The sequence below is a fragment of the Nerophis lumbriciformis genome, linkage group LG36 (genome assembly GCF_033978685.3).
Source record: "Nerophis lumbriciformis linkage group LG36, RoL_Nlum_v2.1, whole genome shotgun sequence".
In the NCBI taxonomy this organism is placed as follows: Eukaryota; Metazoa; Chordata; class Actinopteri; order Syngnathiformes; family Syngnathidae; genus Nerophis; species Nerophis lumbriciformis.
The window spans coordinates 19,590,001-19,605,000 of record NC_084583.2 but is presented as its reverse complement, the minus strand read 5'-3'; positions in this window follow the sequence as shown (position 1 = coordinate 19,605,000).

Genomic DNA, 15,000 nt, shown 5'->3' with positions numbered 1-15,000 from the left:
ATACCGATAATAAAAAAAACAATACCGATAATTTCCGATTTTACATTTTAAAGTATTTATCGGTGTCATGTCTGTGTGATCATGTTTTTGTTTTGGTCATGTTCAGTTTTGTTTTTGGACTTTTTGTGCACTTTTGTTTTGTCACTATAGCAACCCATTAGTTTTCACCTGTCACGTCACGCACGTGTTTCACGTTCTGAGTCACGCACCTGTTTTCGTTAATCATGTCTATAGTATTTAAGTTCATTGTTTTCAGTTTGTCGTCCTGACGACATCCCACAATTATGCTCTACACACTCTTCATCCTCTTAGATCCTGCTTCATGTCCCATGCCAAAGTAAGATTTTGTTCCATGTTTATAGTCTTTTTGGTTTCATAGTTTGTTCTCCGCCATTGTGCGCGCCTTTTGTTTACTTCTTTTTGTAGTTATAGTGTTTGAAATAAATTATGTACTTACATTCCCGTCTCGCCCGAGCCAACTTTCCGTTGCATCCCGGAAAAGCAAACACCCAGGACCAAGTCTTGACAATCGGCTGATAATATCGGCAGGCCGATATTGTATACATTTAGCATTTGTGTTCAAAATAGTTACAAAAAAGTGAGACCCCAAAAATGTACTGTGGGACCCCATTTCTATGACTTGATGGGGTCCCTGGGACCCCAATTTGAACATTCCTAGCGCTTTGGTGCGTGCAAAACAGCAGCAGGCGGCTGTGGTCTGTATGTTATATCTCACATTCTATATTGTGTGTTGGAAAAAGGTTGTCATAAACGTTACTTCATTTATTTAAAAAAAACAAAAACAAAAGAAAACACATTTTGATGCATATGTAAATGTATTCAGTTATAAACATTCATTCACGTTCTTCTTTCCTTCATGGATCTTGACTTTACTTTTTAAATATTTTTATTGTAATATTTTCAGAATGTGTTTGTTCCATTTTTGGCCAAAGTAAGACAAATAAAACTATCTGAAGTTGTCCTTATTTTTTTGTTTTAATGCCATGATTTTAATAGTACGGCCCCGCGTGTGCACAGATTTTCCTCCATGCAGCCCCTGAGCTAAAATGTGTCATGACTTGGTCCTGGGTGTTTGCTTTTCCGGGATGCAACGGAAAGTTGGCTCGGGCGAGACGGGAATGTAAGTACATTTTTATTTAAACACTGGAACTACAAAAAAAGGAAGTAAACAAAAGGCGCGCACAATGGCGGAGAACAAACTATGAAACCAAATACTTGCACAAAGGCAAAAACTATGAACAACAAAAAACACTAACTGTGGCAATAATGAACAAAACTTACTTGGCATGGACAAAAAGGAGCAGCGTGAACGATGGACATGAAAAACGAGTCAGAAATGTGCAGAGCATAAATGTGGGGATGTCACCAGAAAGACAAACTGAAAAACAATGAACTTAAATACTACAGACATGATTAACGAAAACAGGTGTGCGACTCAAAACGTGAAACAGGTGCGTGACGTGACAGGTGAAAACTAATGGGTTGCTTTGGTGACAAACAAGAGTGCACAATGAGTCCAAACGTGGAACAGGTGAAACTAATGGGTAATCATGGAAACAAGACAAGGGAGTGAAAAGCCAGAAACTAAAGAGTCCAATAACTAAACAAAACATGACTAAAACAAAACATGATTACACAGACATGACAAAATGTGTGTTGACAACCCTGATGTAGATGAATCCATCATCATTATTATCTGGATACATTTAAAAAAAAAAAATATCAATTAACCCATCCCTGGAAAAAATCTAGCATTGCATTTCTGCCTAATTTGTCCAAATAGTGATACCTTACAACCTGCCAGGTCCTACAGACCTGGCAGGCCCAAACGCATTGTGAGGGTTTGCTGGGAACGTCTGGCAGAGTCTCCTGTCAGAGAGAGTTTCAATTCCCACCTCCGGAAGAACTTTGAACATGTCACGAGGGAGGTGCTGGACATTGAGTCCGAGTGGACCATGTTCCGCACCTCTATTGTCGAGGCAGCTGATTGGAGCTGTGGCCGCAAGGTAGTTGGTGCCTGTCGTGGCGGTAACCCTAGAACCCGTTGGTGGACACCGGCGATGAGGGATGCCGTCAAGCTGAAGAAGGAGTCCTATCGGGTTCTTTTGGCTCATAGGACTCCTGAGGCAGCGGACAGGTACCGACAGGCCAAGCGGTGTGCGGATTCAGCGGTCGCAGAGGCAAAAACTCGGACATGGGAGGAGTTCGGGGAAGCCATGGAAAACGACTTCCGGACGGCTTCGAAGCGATTCTGGACCACCATCCGCCGCCTCAGGAAGGGGAAGCAGTGCACTATCAACACCGTGTATGGTGGGGATGGTGTTCTGCTGACCTCGACTGCGGATGTTGTGGATCGGTGGAGGGAATACTTCGAAGACCTCCTCAATCCCACCAACACGTCTTCCTATGAGGAAGCAGTGCCTGGGGAATCTGTGGTGGGCTCTTCTATTTCTGGGGCTGAGGTTGCTGAGGTAGTTAAAAAGATCCTCGGTGGCAAGGCCCCGGGGGTGGATGAGACCCGCCCGGAGTTCCTTAAGGCTCTGGATGCTGTGGGGCTGTCTTGGTTGACAAGACTCTGCAACATCGCGTGGACATCGGGGGCGGTACCTCTGGATTGGCAGACCGGGGTGGTGGTTCCTCTCTTTAAGAAGGGGAACCGGAGGGTGTGTTCTAACTATCGTGGGATCACACTCCTCAGCCTTCCCGATAAGGTCTATTCAGGTGTACTGGAGAGGAGGCTACGCCGGATAGTCGAACCTCGGATTCAGGAGGAACAGTGTGGTTTTCGTCCTGGTCGTGGAACTGTGGACCAGCTCTATACTCTCGGCAGGGTCCTTGAGGGTGCATGGGAGTTTGCCCAACCAGTCTACATGTGTTTTGTGGACTTGGAGAAGGCATTCGACCGTGTCCCTCGGGAAGTCCTGTGGGGAGTGCTCAGAGAGTATGGGGTATCGGACTGTCTGATTTTGGTGGTCCGCTCCCTGTATGATCAGCGTCAGAGCTTGGTCCGCATTGCCGGCAGTAAGTCGGACACGTTTCCAGTGAGGGTTGGACCCCGCCAAGGCTGCCCTTTGTCACCCATTCTGTTCATAACTTTTATGGACAGAATTTCTAGGTGCAGTCAAGGCGTTGAGGGGATCTGATTTGGTGGCCGCAGGATTAGGTCTCTTCTTTTTGCAGATGATGTGGTCCTGATGGCTTCATCTGGCCAGGATATTCAGCTCTCACTGGATCGGTTCGCAGCCGAGTGTGAAGCGACTGGGATGAGAATCAGCACCTCCAAGTCCGAGTCCATGGTTCTCGCCCGGAAAAGGGTGGAATGCCATCTTCGGGTTGGGGAGGAGATCTTGCCCCAAGTGGAGGAGTTCAAGTACCTCGGAGTCTTGTTCACGAGTGAGGGAAGAGTGGATCGTGAGATCGACAGGCGGATCGGTGCGGCATCTTCAGTAATGCGGACGCTGTATCGATCCGTTGTGGTGAAGAAGGAGCTGAGCCGGAAGGCAAAGCTCTCAATTAACCGGTCGATCTACGTTCCCATCCTCACCTATGGTCATGAGCTTTGGGTTATGACCGAAAGGACAAGATCACGGGTACAAGCGGCCGAAATGAGTTTCCTCCGCCGGGTGGCGGGGCTCTCCCTTAGAGATAGGGTGAGAAGCTCTGTCATCCGGGGGGAGCTCAAAGTAAAGCCGCTGCTCCTCCACATCGAGAGGAGCCAGATGAGGTGGTTCGGGCATCTGGTCAGGATGCCACCCGATCGCCTCTCTTGGGAGGTGTTTAGGGCACGTCCGACTGGTAGGAGGCCACGGGGAAGACCCAGGACACGTTGGGAAGACTATGTCTCCCGGCTGGCCTGGGAACGCCTCGGGATCTCCCGGGAGGAGCTGGACGAAGTGGCTGGGGAGAGGGAAGTCTGGGCTTCTCTGCTTAGGCTGCTGCCCCCGCGACCCGACCTCGGAAAGCGGAAGAAGATGGATGTATGGATGGTGATACCTTTGGCTATCAATCAATCAATCAATGTTTATTTATATAGCCCTAAATCACAAGTGTCTCAAAGGGCTGCACAAGCCACAACGACATCCTCGGTTCAGATCCCACATCAGGGCAAGGAAAAACTCAACCCAGTGGGATGACAATGAGAAGCCTTGGAAATGGGGAAACCAACACGGTAACAACTTGACATTTAATATGGATAAATGTTTGTTTAGACAAATACTTAATATGATGATTTAGTATGTTAAGTGCGTATATTTTCCCTTCTTTCTTGAGTGTCTTTGCTCATGCAAAATGAAACACGATTATTATAATTTAAAAATAACTCATGACTAATCGAAATGAATCAACCCTGTGTTTAATTTGATTAAAAAATGTTAAGACAAACAAGAAAAACTGCTGGTCTGACACCTCAGCAAGTATTGTACTACAGGAACAATATCTGAAAGGATCTGGAAGAGAAATAATGGCCAGGTGATTGATTTATAATGACAAAACAGAGGATTGAGTTTCATGCCAACATACACTTCAGAGAGAGAATGCAGTCATTCACATAACACTTGTTTCATTTCATCCTTGCTGATATTATTCCTTCACAGTAAGATTTACTGCAGGATTTTGTCGATACTTTTAATCGAGTGAAGAACTATGAAATCCTGTGGAGTTTGGACCACAGGTCGATAGCGCCTTTACTTATTGCATGGCAATGCCAATATGCCGCCATCTCCTTCAAGACCACCCTCGGGTGTTTACTTAGCCGGTGAAATGTGCACACGTACGGAAACGCACACTCCCCAGCGCTGCTATCGACTGTTCATACACATATGTTACCTAAGATCTCAGTGGGGTCCAGTGGCCTAGTTCCCTTTGTGCCCGTTCTTCATCTGTTTGGACCATGTGCCAGTTAAGCCAACTAAAGGCTGAATAGTTCAAGCATAGGTGTACACTAGAGATGCGCGGATAGGCAATTATTTCATCCGCAACCGCATCAGAAAGTCGTCAACCATCCGCCATCCACCCGATGTAACATTTGATCAGAACCGCACCCGCCCGCACCCGCCCGTTGTTATATATCTAATATAGACGATGCAAGGCATTAGTGAGGTTATAAAGCTTTTGCCTGTTAAAGAAAGGAGACTGATCCAATGCAGCACAGACATTCGCGTGCCACGCTGTCACGGCCCAGACGCACACCAGTGCGCAATCATATGGGAGCCGCGCTGAGCGCACCTCCAAGCGCGTCTCGCTGCCGGCGACGGCCGGGTATGGGCCCGACGCTCCAGCGCCATCCATTTTCAGGGCTAGTTGATTCGGCAGGTGGGTTGTTACACACTCCTTAGCAGGTTCCGACTTCCATGGCCACCGTCCTGCTGTCTATATCAACCAGGGTGAGCCCCACCCCTTTCGTGAGCGCACTGCGCGCGGAGTGACCCCTGTTACGCGCCCCCGGCAACAGGGGTGGCGGGCAGAGGTGGGTAGAGTAGCCAGAAATTGTACTCAAGTAAGAGTACTGTTACTTTAGAGATTTATTACTCAAGTAAAAGTAAGGAGTAGTCACCCAAATATTTACTTGAGTAAAAGTAAAAAGTATGTTGTGAAAAAACTACTCAAGTACTGAGTAACTGATGAGTAACATACACACTCATATCATATATATATATATATATATATATATATATATATATATATATATATATATATATATATATATATACACATATACATTGATATATACAGTATATAATTTATATTTATTTATTTTGATGTTAAAGGTGTTTTAATGAATATACATGCATGTTTAACATATAGATTCCTTTCTTTCATGAAGACAAGAATATAAGTTGGTGTATTACCTGATTCCGATGACTTGCGTTGATTGTATTCAGACAGTAGTGCTGATAACGTCCACGTTTTCAAATGGAGGAGAAGAAAAGTTCCTTCTTTCTGTTTTTCGCATCTTATTTGTCCAGCTTCCATATTTGTTTTTATACACTTTACAAGAAATATATTGGCGGCAAACTCCGTAGCTTGCTAGCTTGTTTGCGCTGGCTTTCGGAGACTCTTGTTTTGAAAGCGCAGGCGCGATGGAGCGGCACTTTTATTGTGATGACAGGAACGTCCTCATGTGCGGTCAGTCTTTAGGCTTTTGACGGGATGTACGGTTGAAATAAAAAATTATCTTTTTTCCTTCACACTTTTGATTGATTGACTGAAACTTTTATTAGTAGATTGCACAGTACAGTACATATTCCGTACAATTGACCACTAAATGGTAACACCCCAATAAGTTTCAACTTGTTTAAGTCAGGTCATGTGACCACCTGGCTCTGTTTGATTGGTCCAACGTCACCAGTGACTGCATCTGATTGGTGGAACGAAGTGAAACGTCACCAGTAAGGCAGGCACTATGAAGGTCTGTCTGACAAACCAAAACAAACAAAGCGTGCATTAACAGATTGATAAAAATTTGTAGCGAGTAGCGAGCTGAATGTAGATAAAAGTAGCGGAGTAAAAGTAGCGTTCCTTCTCTATAAATATACTTAAGTAAAAGTAAAAGTATGTTGCATTAAAACTACTCTTAGAAGTACAATTTATCCCAAAAGTTACTCAAGTAGATGTAACGGAGTAAATGTAGCGCGTTACTACCCACCTCTGGTGGCGGGCAGGTAAGCTGCGCGGGCGGAGCGCGCGGAGTGACCCCTGTTACGAGCCCCCGGCCACGGGGGTGGCGGGCAGGTAAGCTGCTTACCTGCTGCGCGTGACGCCGGCCGCGGCGAAGGCGGACGAGGCGGGGTGTCGGTGCGGTGGGCGCGGTGGTGACCCTGGACGTGCGTCGGGCCCTTCTCGCGGATCGCCTCAGCTACGACTCCCGGTGGGGCCCTCTCGGGGGAAGGGGCCTCGGTCCCGGACCCCGGCGAGGCGTCCCTTCTCCGCTCCGTAAAAGTGTCCATCTCTTTTCTTTTTTTTTCTTCTGTTGTGGCATATGCAGCAGGTGCCTGCTCGTTTTTCGTATGTGGGTAACAACATTTAACTATGTATATATATTTCCCAATTGGTTTAACTGCCACCCACCTGAATCTATTTAAAATCTATTTTTTTTTATTTCAACCGCCCGACCCGACCCGCGGATAAAATCTAATTTTTTTTAATTTCATCCGCCCGATCCACGAATAATCCGTGGACTCCGCGGTTGTGCCCGCAAACCGCGCATCTCTAGTGTACACCGTATTTGTCGGGCCATAAGGCGCACCGGATTATAAAGCTACCTGTCGAACCGATCCATATTTATACACAAGGCGCACCGGACCATAAGGTGAATTAAAGGGGTCATATTATGATCTTTTTTTTCTAGATTTAAAACACTTTCTTGTGGTCTACATAAAATGCAATTGTGGTTTTTGGTGAAAATATTGCCATCCATCCATCCATCCATCCATCCATCTTCTTCCGCTTATCCGAGGTCGGATCGCGGGGGCAGCTGCCTAAGCAGGGAAGCCCAGACTTCCCTCTCCCCAGCCACTTCGTCCAGCTCTTCCTGTGGGACCCCGAGGCGTTCCCAGGCCAGCCGGGAGACATAGTCTTCCCAACGTGTCCCAGCCGGACGTGCCCTAAACACCTCCCTAGGGAGGCGTTCGGGTGGCATCCTGACCAGATGCCCGAACCACCTCATCTGGCTCCTCTCGATGTGGAGGAGCAGCGGCTTTACTTTGAGATCCTCCCGAATGGCAGAGCTTCTCACCCTATTTCTAAGGGAGAGACCCACCACCCGGCATAGGAAACTCATTTGGGCCGCTTGTACCCGTGATCTTGTCCTTTCGGTCATAACCCAAAGCTCATGACCATAGGTGAGGATGGGAACGTAGATCGACCGGTAAATTGAGAGCTTTGCCTTCCGGCTCAGCTCCTTCTTCACCACAACGGATCGATACAGCGTCCGCATTACTGAAGATGCCGCACCGATCCGCCTGTCGATCTCACCATCCACTCTTCCCTCACTCGTGAACAAGACTCCGAGGTACTTGAACTCCTCCACTTGGGGCAAGATCTCCTCCCCAACCCGGAGATGGCACTCCACCCTTTTCCGGGCGAGAACCATGGACTCGGACTTGGAGGTGCTGATTCTCATCCCAGTCGCTTCACACTCAGCTGCGAACCGATCCAGTGAGAGCTGAAGATCCTGGCCAGATGAAGCCATCAGGACCACATCATCTGCAAAAAGCAGAGACCTAATCCTGCAGCCACCAAAGCAGATCCCCTCAACGCCTTGACTGCACCTAGAAATTCTGTCCATAAAAGTTATGAACAGTATCGGTGACAAAGGGCAGCCTTGGCGGAGTCCAACCCTCACTGGAAACATAGCATAAATTGTTTTACAGTACGTTTTCCAGCTACTCTCTGACCGTCTCTTTAGGATGCGCTGTTTTATTTACGTGGTTCCCCTCCAAAATCGCCTTCTCTCCGCACTCTTTGTTGTAGCTTTTAGCGCTTTGATAGCGAGTCTAGTACTGACAGATATAAGTTAGAAACTGTACGCTACTTTATATTACAAATGGCAACAGCAGAGGATGAATGCCCCACAACAGGAGGCTCGAGAAAAAGGAGTTTATTGACTTATGCAGATCCCAAATACACATCAGCAGGAACCAATAGGTAAAAAATAAGTTGGTTTGCATAATATTGTGAAACAAAACACCAGATAGTATGTCTCCTAGCCATTTTGGGGTCCTTATACACACACACACACACACACACACACCATAATACATGTATGTTGAAGCACAGTACGTCTGACTATGTTAGTCGTAATGCTCTGACAATCCACTGCTGCATAGCTTACCAAAGTCGTACTAAAACATTTTGACACATTTTTAACCGCTCTGTGTAATGTTCTATTTGTCAGAGTGTGTAGGTGACGAACCCCAAGATGCAGAGAAGGCGGCAGGCATTGTGCGGGAAAACATTATTTAATGTTCAAAAAATAAAGAATAAAGAAAAGACACCAACCAGGAACTAGGAATGGACAAACTGGAAACAGTGAACAGGGATCCAGCAAACAGGGACTAGGAACAAAAAGAATACTTGCCAACCCTCCCGGATTTTCCGGGAGACTCCTGAAATTCAGCGCCTCTCCCGAAAACCTCCCGGGACAAATTTTCTCCCGAAAATTTCCCGAAATTCAGGCGGACTCAGGTCCGTGAGGACCTGAGTCCGCTAACCCACAATATAAACAGCATACCTGCCCAATCACATTATAACTGTAGAATGATTGAGGGAGAGTTCTTGGTTTCTTATGTGGGTTTATTGTTAGGCAGTTTCATTAACGTCCTCCCAGCGCGGCAACAACACACAACAACAGCAGTCACGTTTTTGTATACCGTAAAGCAGTTCGTCTGCCGTAAACAGCAATGTTGTGACACTCTTAAACAGGACAATACTGCCATCTAGTGCATTTGATGAAAGCACTTTTGTGCGTGCCACACAGCAATGCATCATCAGAGAGTTCAGCATGGTTAGAAAAATAGTGACAGAGAATAGAACAAGGATGGACAATTCAACCCTTAACTCAACAATGAGTAGATGAGTGTTATGTGTGTGTATATGTGTAAATAAATGAACACTGAAATTCAAGTATTTATTTTATATATATATATATATATATATATATATATATATATATATATATATATATATATATATATATATATGTATGTATATATATATATATATATATATATATATATATATATATATATATATATATATATATATATATATATATATATATAATAAAATAGCGACCACAGCTACACTGTGGTCGGAACGACAATAATCCAGCACTGACTGGAGGAGAAGGCAGGTTTAAATAGCAGCTGGCTGATTGACACCAGGTGTGGCCAGGTGCCAATCAGCCACAGCTGAGGTGACTCAGCACTCAGGGAGACAAGTAGGAAATAACCAAAATAAGAGCGTCGACAGGAAATAAAGACAAACAGAGAAAAAACTCAAAACATAACTAAACTGACAGTGACAAACCTGACACTATTATGTCAATGACACGTCGAAGTATTGTCTTGCTTGCTTACCGGCACTTCCTTGGGTCATTTATTGAACAGTCGTCAACTTGCAGTCCACATGCATCTCTTATGTGTGACTGCCATCTATGTACCACAACCAGAATTAGTACATATATAAGGTGCACAGGGTTATAAGGCGCACTGTTAATTTTTAGAAAAGGAAATATTTTAAAAAGTGCACCTTATAGTCCAAAGAATATGGTAATAAGCACTTTTCTAGTGATACTAGCCTGGAATGTTTACTAATTTAATCCAATCACCAGATCTGAACAGGTCGTAACTGGAATCATCTTCCACTTCTCCATGAAGGCATCACTGGTGGAGCTCGTGCATGTTTGCACTCCTGCACCTTGTTACGTCCGAGGATGCCCCACAGGTCCCTAATGTGGTTCAGGTCTCTGGAAGAGACCTACTTGGCCACTAAACCACATTCACCTTGAGCTACCTCAAGGCGCTTCAGGTCATCCTGTATCCCATCACATGTTGAAAAACTGCCGCGCTGCCTGGTTTCCCAAGATATTGTTGTTGGAAGTCATGTTCACCCAAATCAGGGGTCTCATGAGCTACCTGGAGCCCGCAAATAAATATGTTTTCTAAACTCTCAGTATTTGTAGAACATGTTCAATTCCCCGGGAAGAGCTGGATGAAGTGGCTGGGGAAAGGAAAGTCCAGGCTTCCCTGCTTAGGCTGCTGCCCCCGCGACCCGACCTCGATAAGCGGAGGAAGATGGATGGATGGATGGATGGATGTTCAATTCAGACAATATGCCTATGTTTAATGACACTTTACCACAAAGTAGCACAAAGACACAAACACAAAATGTTTTGTTTTTGTTAAAGTAGCTTTGATAGTCATTAAAAAAAAAATGAACTAAAAAAACGCATACTGAAATACAAGATGCAGAACACTAATTATTTTTATATCAAATTGTGATATGTGGATATCAATGTTTTGATAATGTTCTAGCTCAGGGTTGTCAAACTAATTTTCATTGAGGGCCAAATTGTAGTTATGGCTGCCCTCAGAGTGCCGCTTGTTTTTTAATTTAATTTAATTTTTAATTTTTTAATTTTTATTTTATTTTATTTTATTTTATTTTTTTTTTTATTTTATTTATTTATTTATTTATTTATTTATTTTTTTTTGTCCTGTCCAGCTTCTCAGGCAAATCATATAGTAGATGTAGATGCACATATCGACTGTTCACATTTACTTTACAAAAGAGAAGTGTAGGATACTTCTCTTGTTGCCTTATTTGTATTTGACTTTATTAAATGTATTTATATTATCATTTAGTGCAGCCGGGCCGGAGCAGGAGGGGATAGAAAGAGAAGAAAAAAGAAGACAGAGGGGGAAAATAAAAAACAATACAGAAATGACAATGAGCATTATTACACTACAAATGGATCAATACAAATACCAATAGAAATAGCGCTATTGATAATGAACAATACCAAATACTTTACCTTTATTATTAACAATACAGTTGTTCAAATGCAACAATACATATACGTAATGATAACTTGAGATACGAAAGAATGCAGAAAAATGGAGGGGGAGAAAGAGAAGCAACCTACATTAACCTTGTAGATTGTTATAGTAACAATAGGTTGAGCTTTGTCAGTGTGCCATGTGTTATACCCAGTTTACCCTAGGGCAACAACGTTAATATATGTTTGATGAAATGTGATTATGTGCATGAGTGTAAGTATACATATGTACTTGTATATGTACAGAATGTGTATATGTATGTTTGTACAGTGAATGTGCGTATGGATGTACGAACTTTGAGTATGTAGGTATGTACTGTATTTGTGTAAGTATGTGGGAGTGTAGGTACCTATGTACAAACCCCGTTTCCATATGAGTTGGGAAATTGTGTTTGATGTAAATATAAACGGAATACAATGATTTGCAAATCTTTTTCAACCCATATTCAATTGAATATGCTACAAAGACAACATATTTGATGTTCAAACTCATAAACTTAATTTTTTTTTTGCAAATAATAATTAACTTAGAATTTCATGGCTGAAACACGTACCAAAGTAGTTGGGAAAGGGCATGTTCACCACTGTGTTACATGGCCTTTCCTTTTAACAACACTCAGTAAAGGTTTGGGAACTGAGGAGACACATTTTTGAAGCTTCTCAGGTGGAATTCTTTCCCATTCTTGCTTGATGTACAGCTTAAGTTGTTCAACAGTCCGGGGGTCTCCGTTGTGCTATTTTAAGCTTCATAATGCGCCACACATTTTCAATGGGAGACAGGTCTGGACTACAGGCAGGCCAGTCTAGTACCCGCACTCTTTTACTATGAAGCCACGTTGATGTAACACGTGGCTTGGCATTGTCTTGCTGAAATAAGCAGGGGCGTCCATGGTAACGTTGCTTGGATGGCAACATATGTTGCTCCAAAACCTGTATGTACCTTTCAGCATTAATGGCGCCTTCACAGATGTGTAAGTTACCCATGTCTTGGGCACTAATACACCCCCATACCATCACACATGCTGGCTTTTCAACTTTGCGCCTTTTCCTCTTTGGTCCGGAGGACAAGACGTCCACAGTTTCCAAAAACAATTTTAAATGTGGACTTGTCAGACCACAGAACACTTTTCCACTGTGTATCAATCCATCTTAGATGAGCTCAGGCCCAGCGAAGCCGACAGCGTTTCTGGGTGTTGTTGATAAACGGTTTTCGTCTTGCATAGGAGAGTTTTAACTTGCACTTACAGATGTAGCGACCAACTGCAGTTACTGACAGTGGGTTTCTGAAGTGTTCCTGAGCCCATTTGGTGATATCCTTTACACACTGATGTCGCTTGTTGATGCAGTACAGCCTGAGGGATCAAAGGTCACGGGCTTAGCTGCTTACGTGCAGTGATTTCTCCAGATTCTCTGAACCCTTTGATGATATTACGGAGCGTAGATGGTGAAATCCCTAAATTCCTTGCAATAGCTGGTTGAGAAAGGTTTTTCTTAAACTGTTCAACAATTTACTCACACATTTGTTGACGAAGTGGTGACCCTCACCCCATCCTTGTTTGTGAATGACTGAGCATTTCATGGAATCTACTTTTATACCCAATCATGGCACCCACCTGTTCCCAATTTGTCTGTTCACCTGTGGGATGTTCCAAATAAGTGTTTGATGAGCATTCCTCAACTTTATCAGTATTTATTGCCACCTTTCCCAACTTCTTTGTCACGTGTTGCTGGCATCAAATTCTAAAGTTAATGATTATTTGCAAAAAAAAAATGTTTATCTTTTTGAACATCAAATATGTTGTCTTTGTAGCATATTCAACTGAATATGCTACAAAGACAAGACTGTATTCCGTTTGTATTTACATCTAACACAATTTCCCAACTCATATGGAAACGGGGTTTGTACATCTGTCGTCTTGTCTTTCATAATGATTGAGAACCTTTAAAGAGAACTGCACTTTTTTATTAGAATTTTGCCTTTCGTTCACATTCCTTATGTGGGACAAGACCACAAATCATTGTTTTATTGTTTTAATGCATTCTAACTCGCAAATAAAGGTAAATAAAAGTCCGCTTACAATGTGAGCCATGACTTCATTGCGTCTATTTCGATCATTAAACCCAATAAACAACGATCAAAAGCGCCAACAATGCTCTATTTACATTTCGTGACCTGAATTTTAACCAAGTATTAGCGATATTGTTATTATAAACGCTGACGTTAAGGTTAACTTCATCATCTGCTCTTTTGTCATCGTCAGCTGGTGAGCTGCTTTCTCGCCTCAGAGCTTGTGAAAGTTTATTCTAGGTTATAATTAAATTTTATTTTTTTATTATTTTTTTTTTTTCTGCAACTGTTACGTAAACTGTAATATTGTACATGGTATTTAGGATTTGTTATATATTGTATATATTATATAAAAATATAATATAATATAATAATATAATATATCAGTATATATAATATACTGTATATATAATATGTCAATATTACATGTATGTTATATTATATACTGCTACTATGGTACATTTTTAGTCTACCTGCATTATCCTTTCCATCCTTTGTAACTGAGCTACTGTGTGGAACAATTTCCCCCGTGGATCAATAAAGTTCGTCTAAGTCTAAGTCTAAACACTGTCTCTTACCTTGATAATAAAATGATGAGTCCATAAGACCTGGAAGTTGCAAAGAGCCCCCCTCAGGCAAATCATAATGTCTAAAAATGCATATTCCCATCGATAACGTGACATCATCGCGCTCGCGCCACAGTGTCGGGCAATTAGTGCGCAAGATATGTATCAGTGTTGTCCCGATACCAATATTTTGGTACCGGTACTAAAATTATTGGCATACTTTTCGATAGTTGTCTAAATAAAGGCCGCCACAAAAATGGCATTATTGGCTTTATTTGAACAAAAAATCTTAGGGTACATGAAACATATGTTTCTTATTGCAAGTTTGTCCTTAAATAAAATAGTGAACATACAAGACAACTTGTGTTATTTTAGTAAGTAAGCAAACAAAGGCTCCTAATTACTCTGCTGACATATGCAGTAACATATTGTGTCTTTTATCATTCTGTAATATTGTCAAAATTATTAAGGACATGTTCTCCCCGTGACTGCGTGGGTTCCCTCCGGGTACTCCGGCTTCCTCCCACCTCCAAAGACATGCACCTGGGGATAGGCCCCTCCCACCTCCAAAGACATGCACCTGGGGATAGGCCCCTCCCACCTCCAAAGACATGCACCTGGGGATAGGCCCCTCCCACCTCCAAAGACATGCACCTGGGGATAGGCCCCTCCCACCTCCAAAGACATGCACCTGGGGATAGGCCCCTCCCGCCTCCAAAGACATGCACCTGGGGATAGGCCCCTCCCACCTTCAAAGACATGCACCTGGGGATAGGTTGATTGGCAAC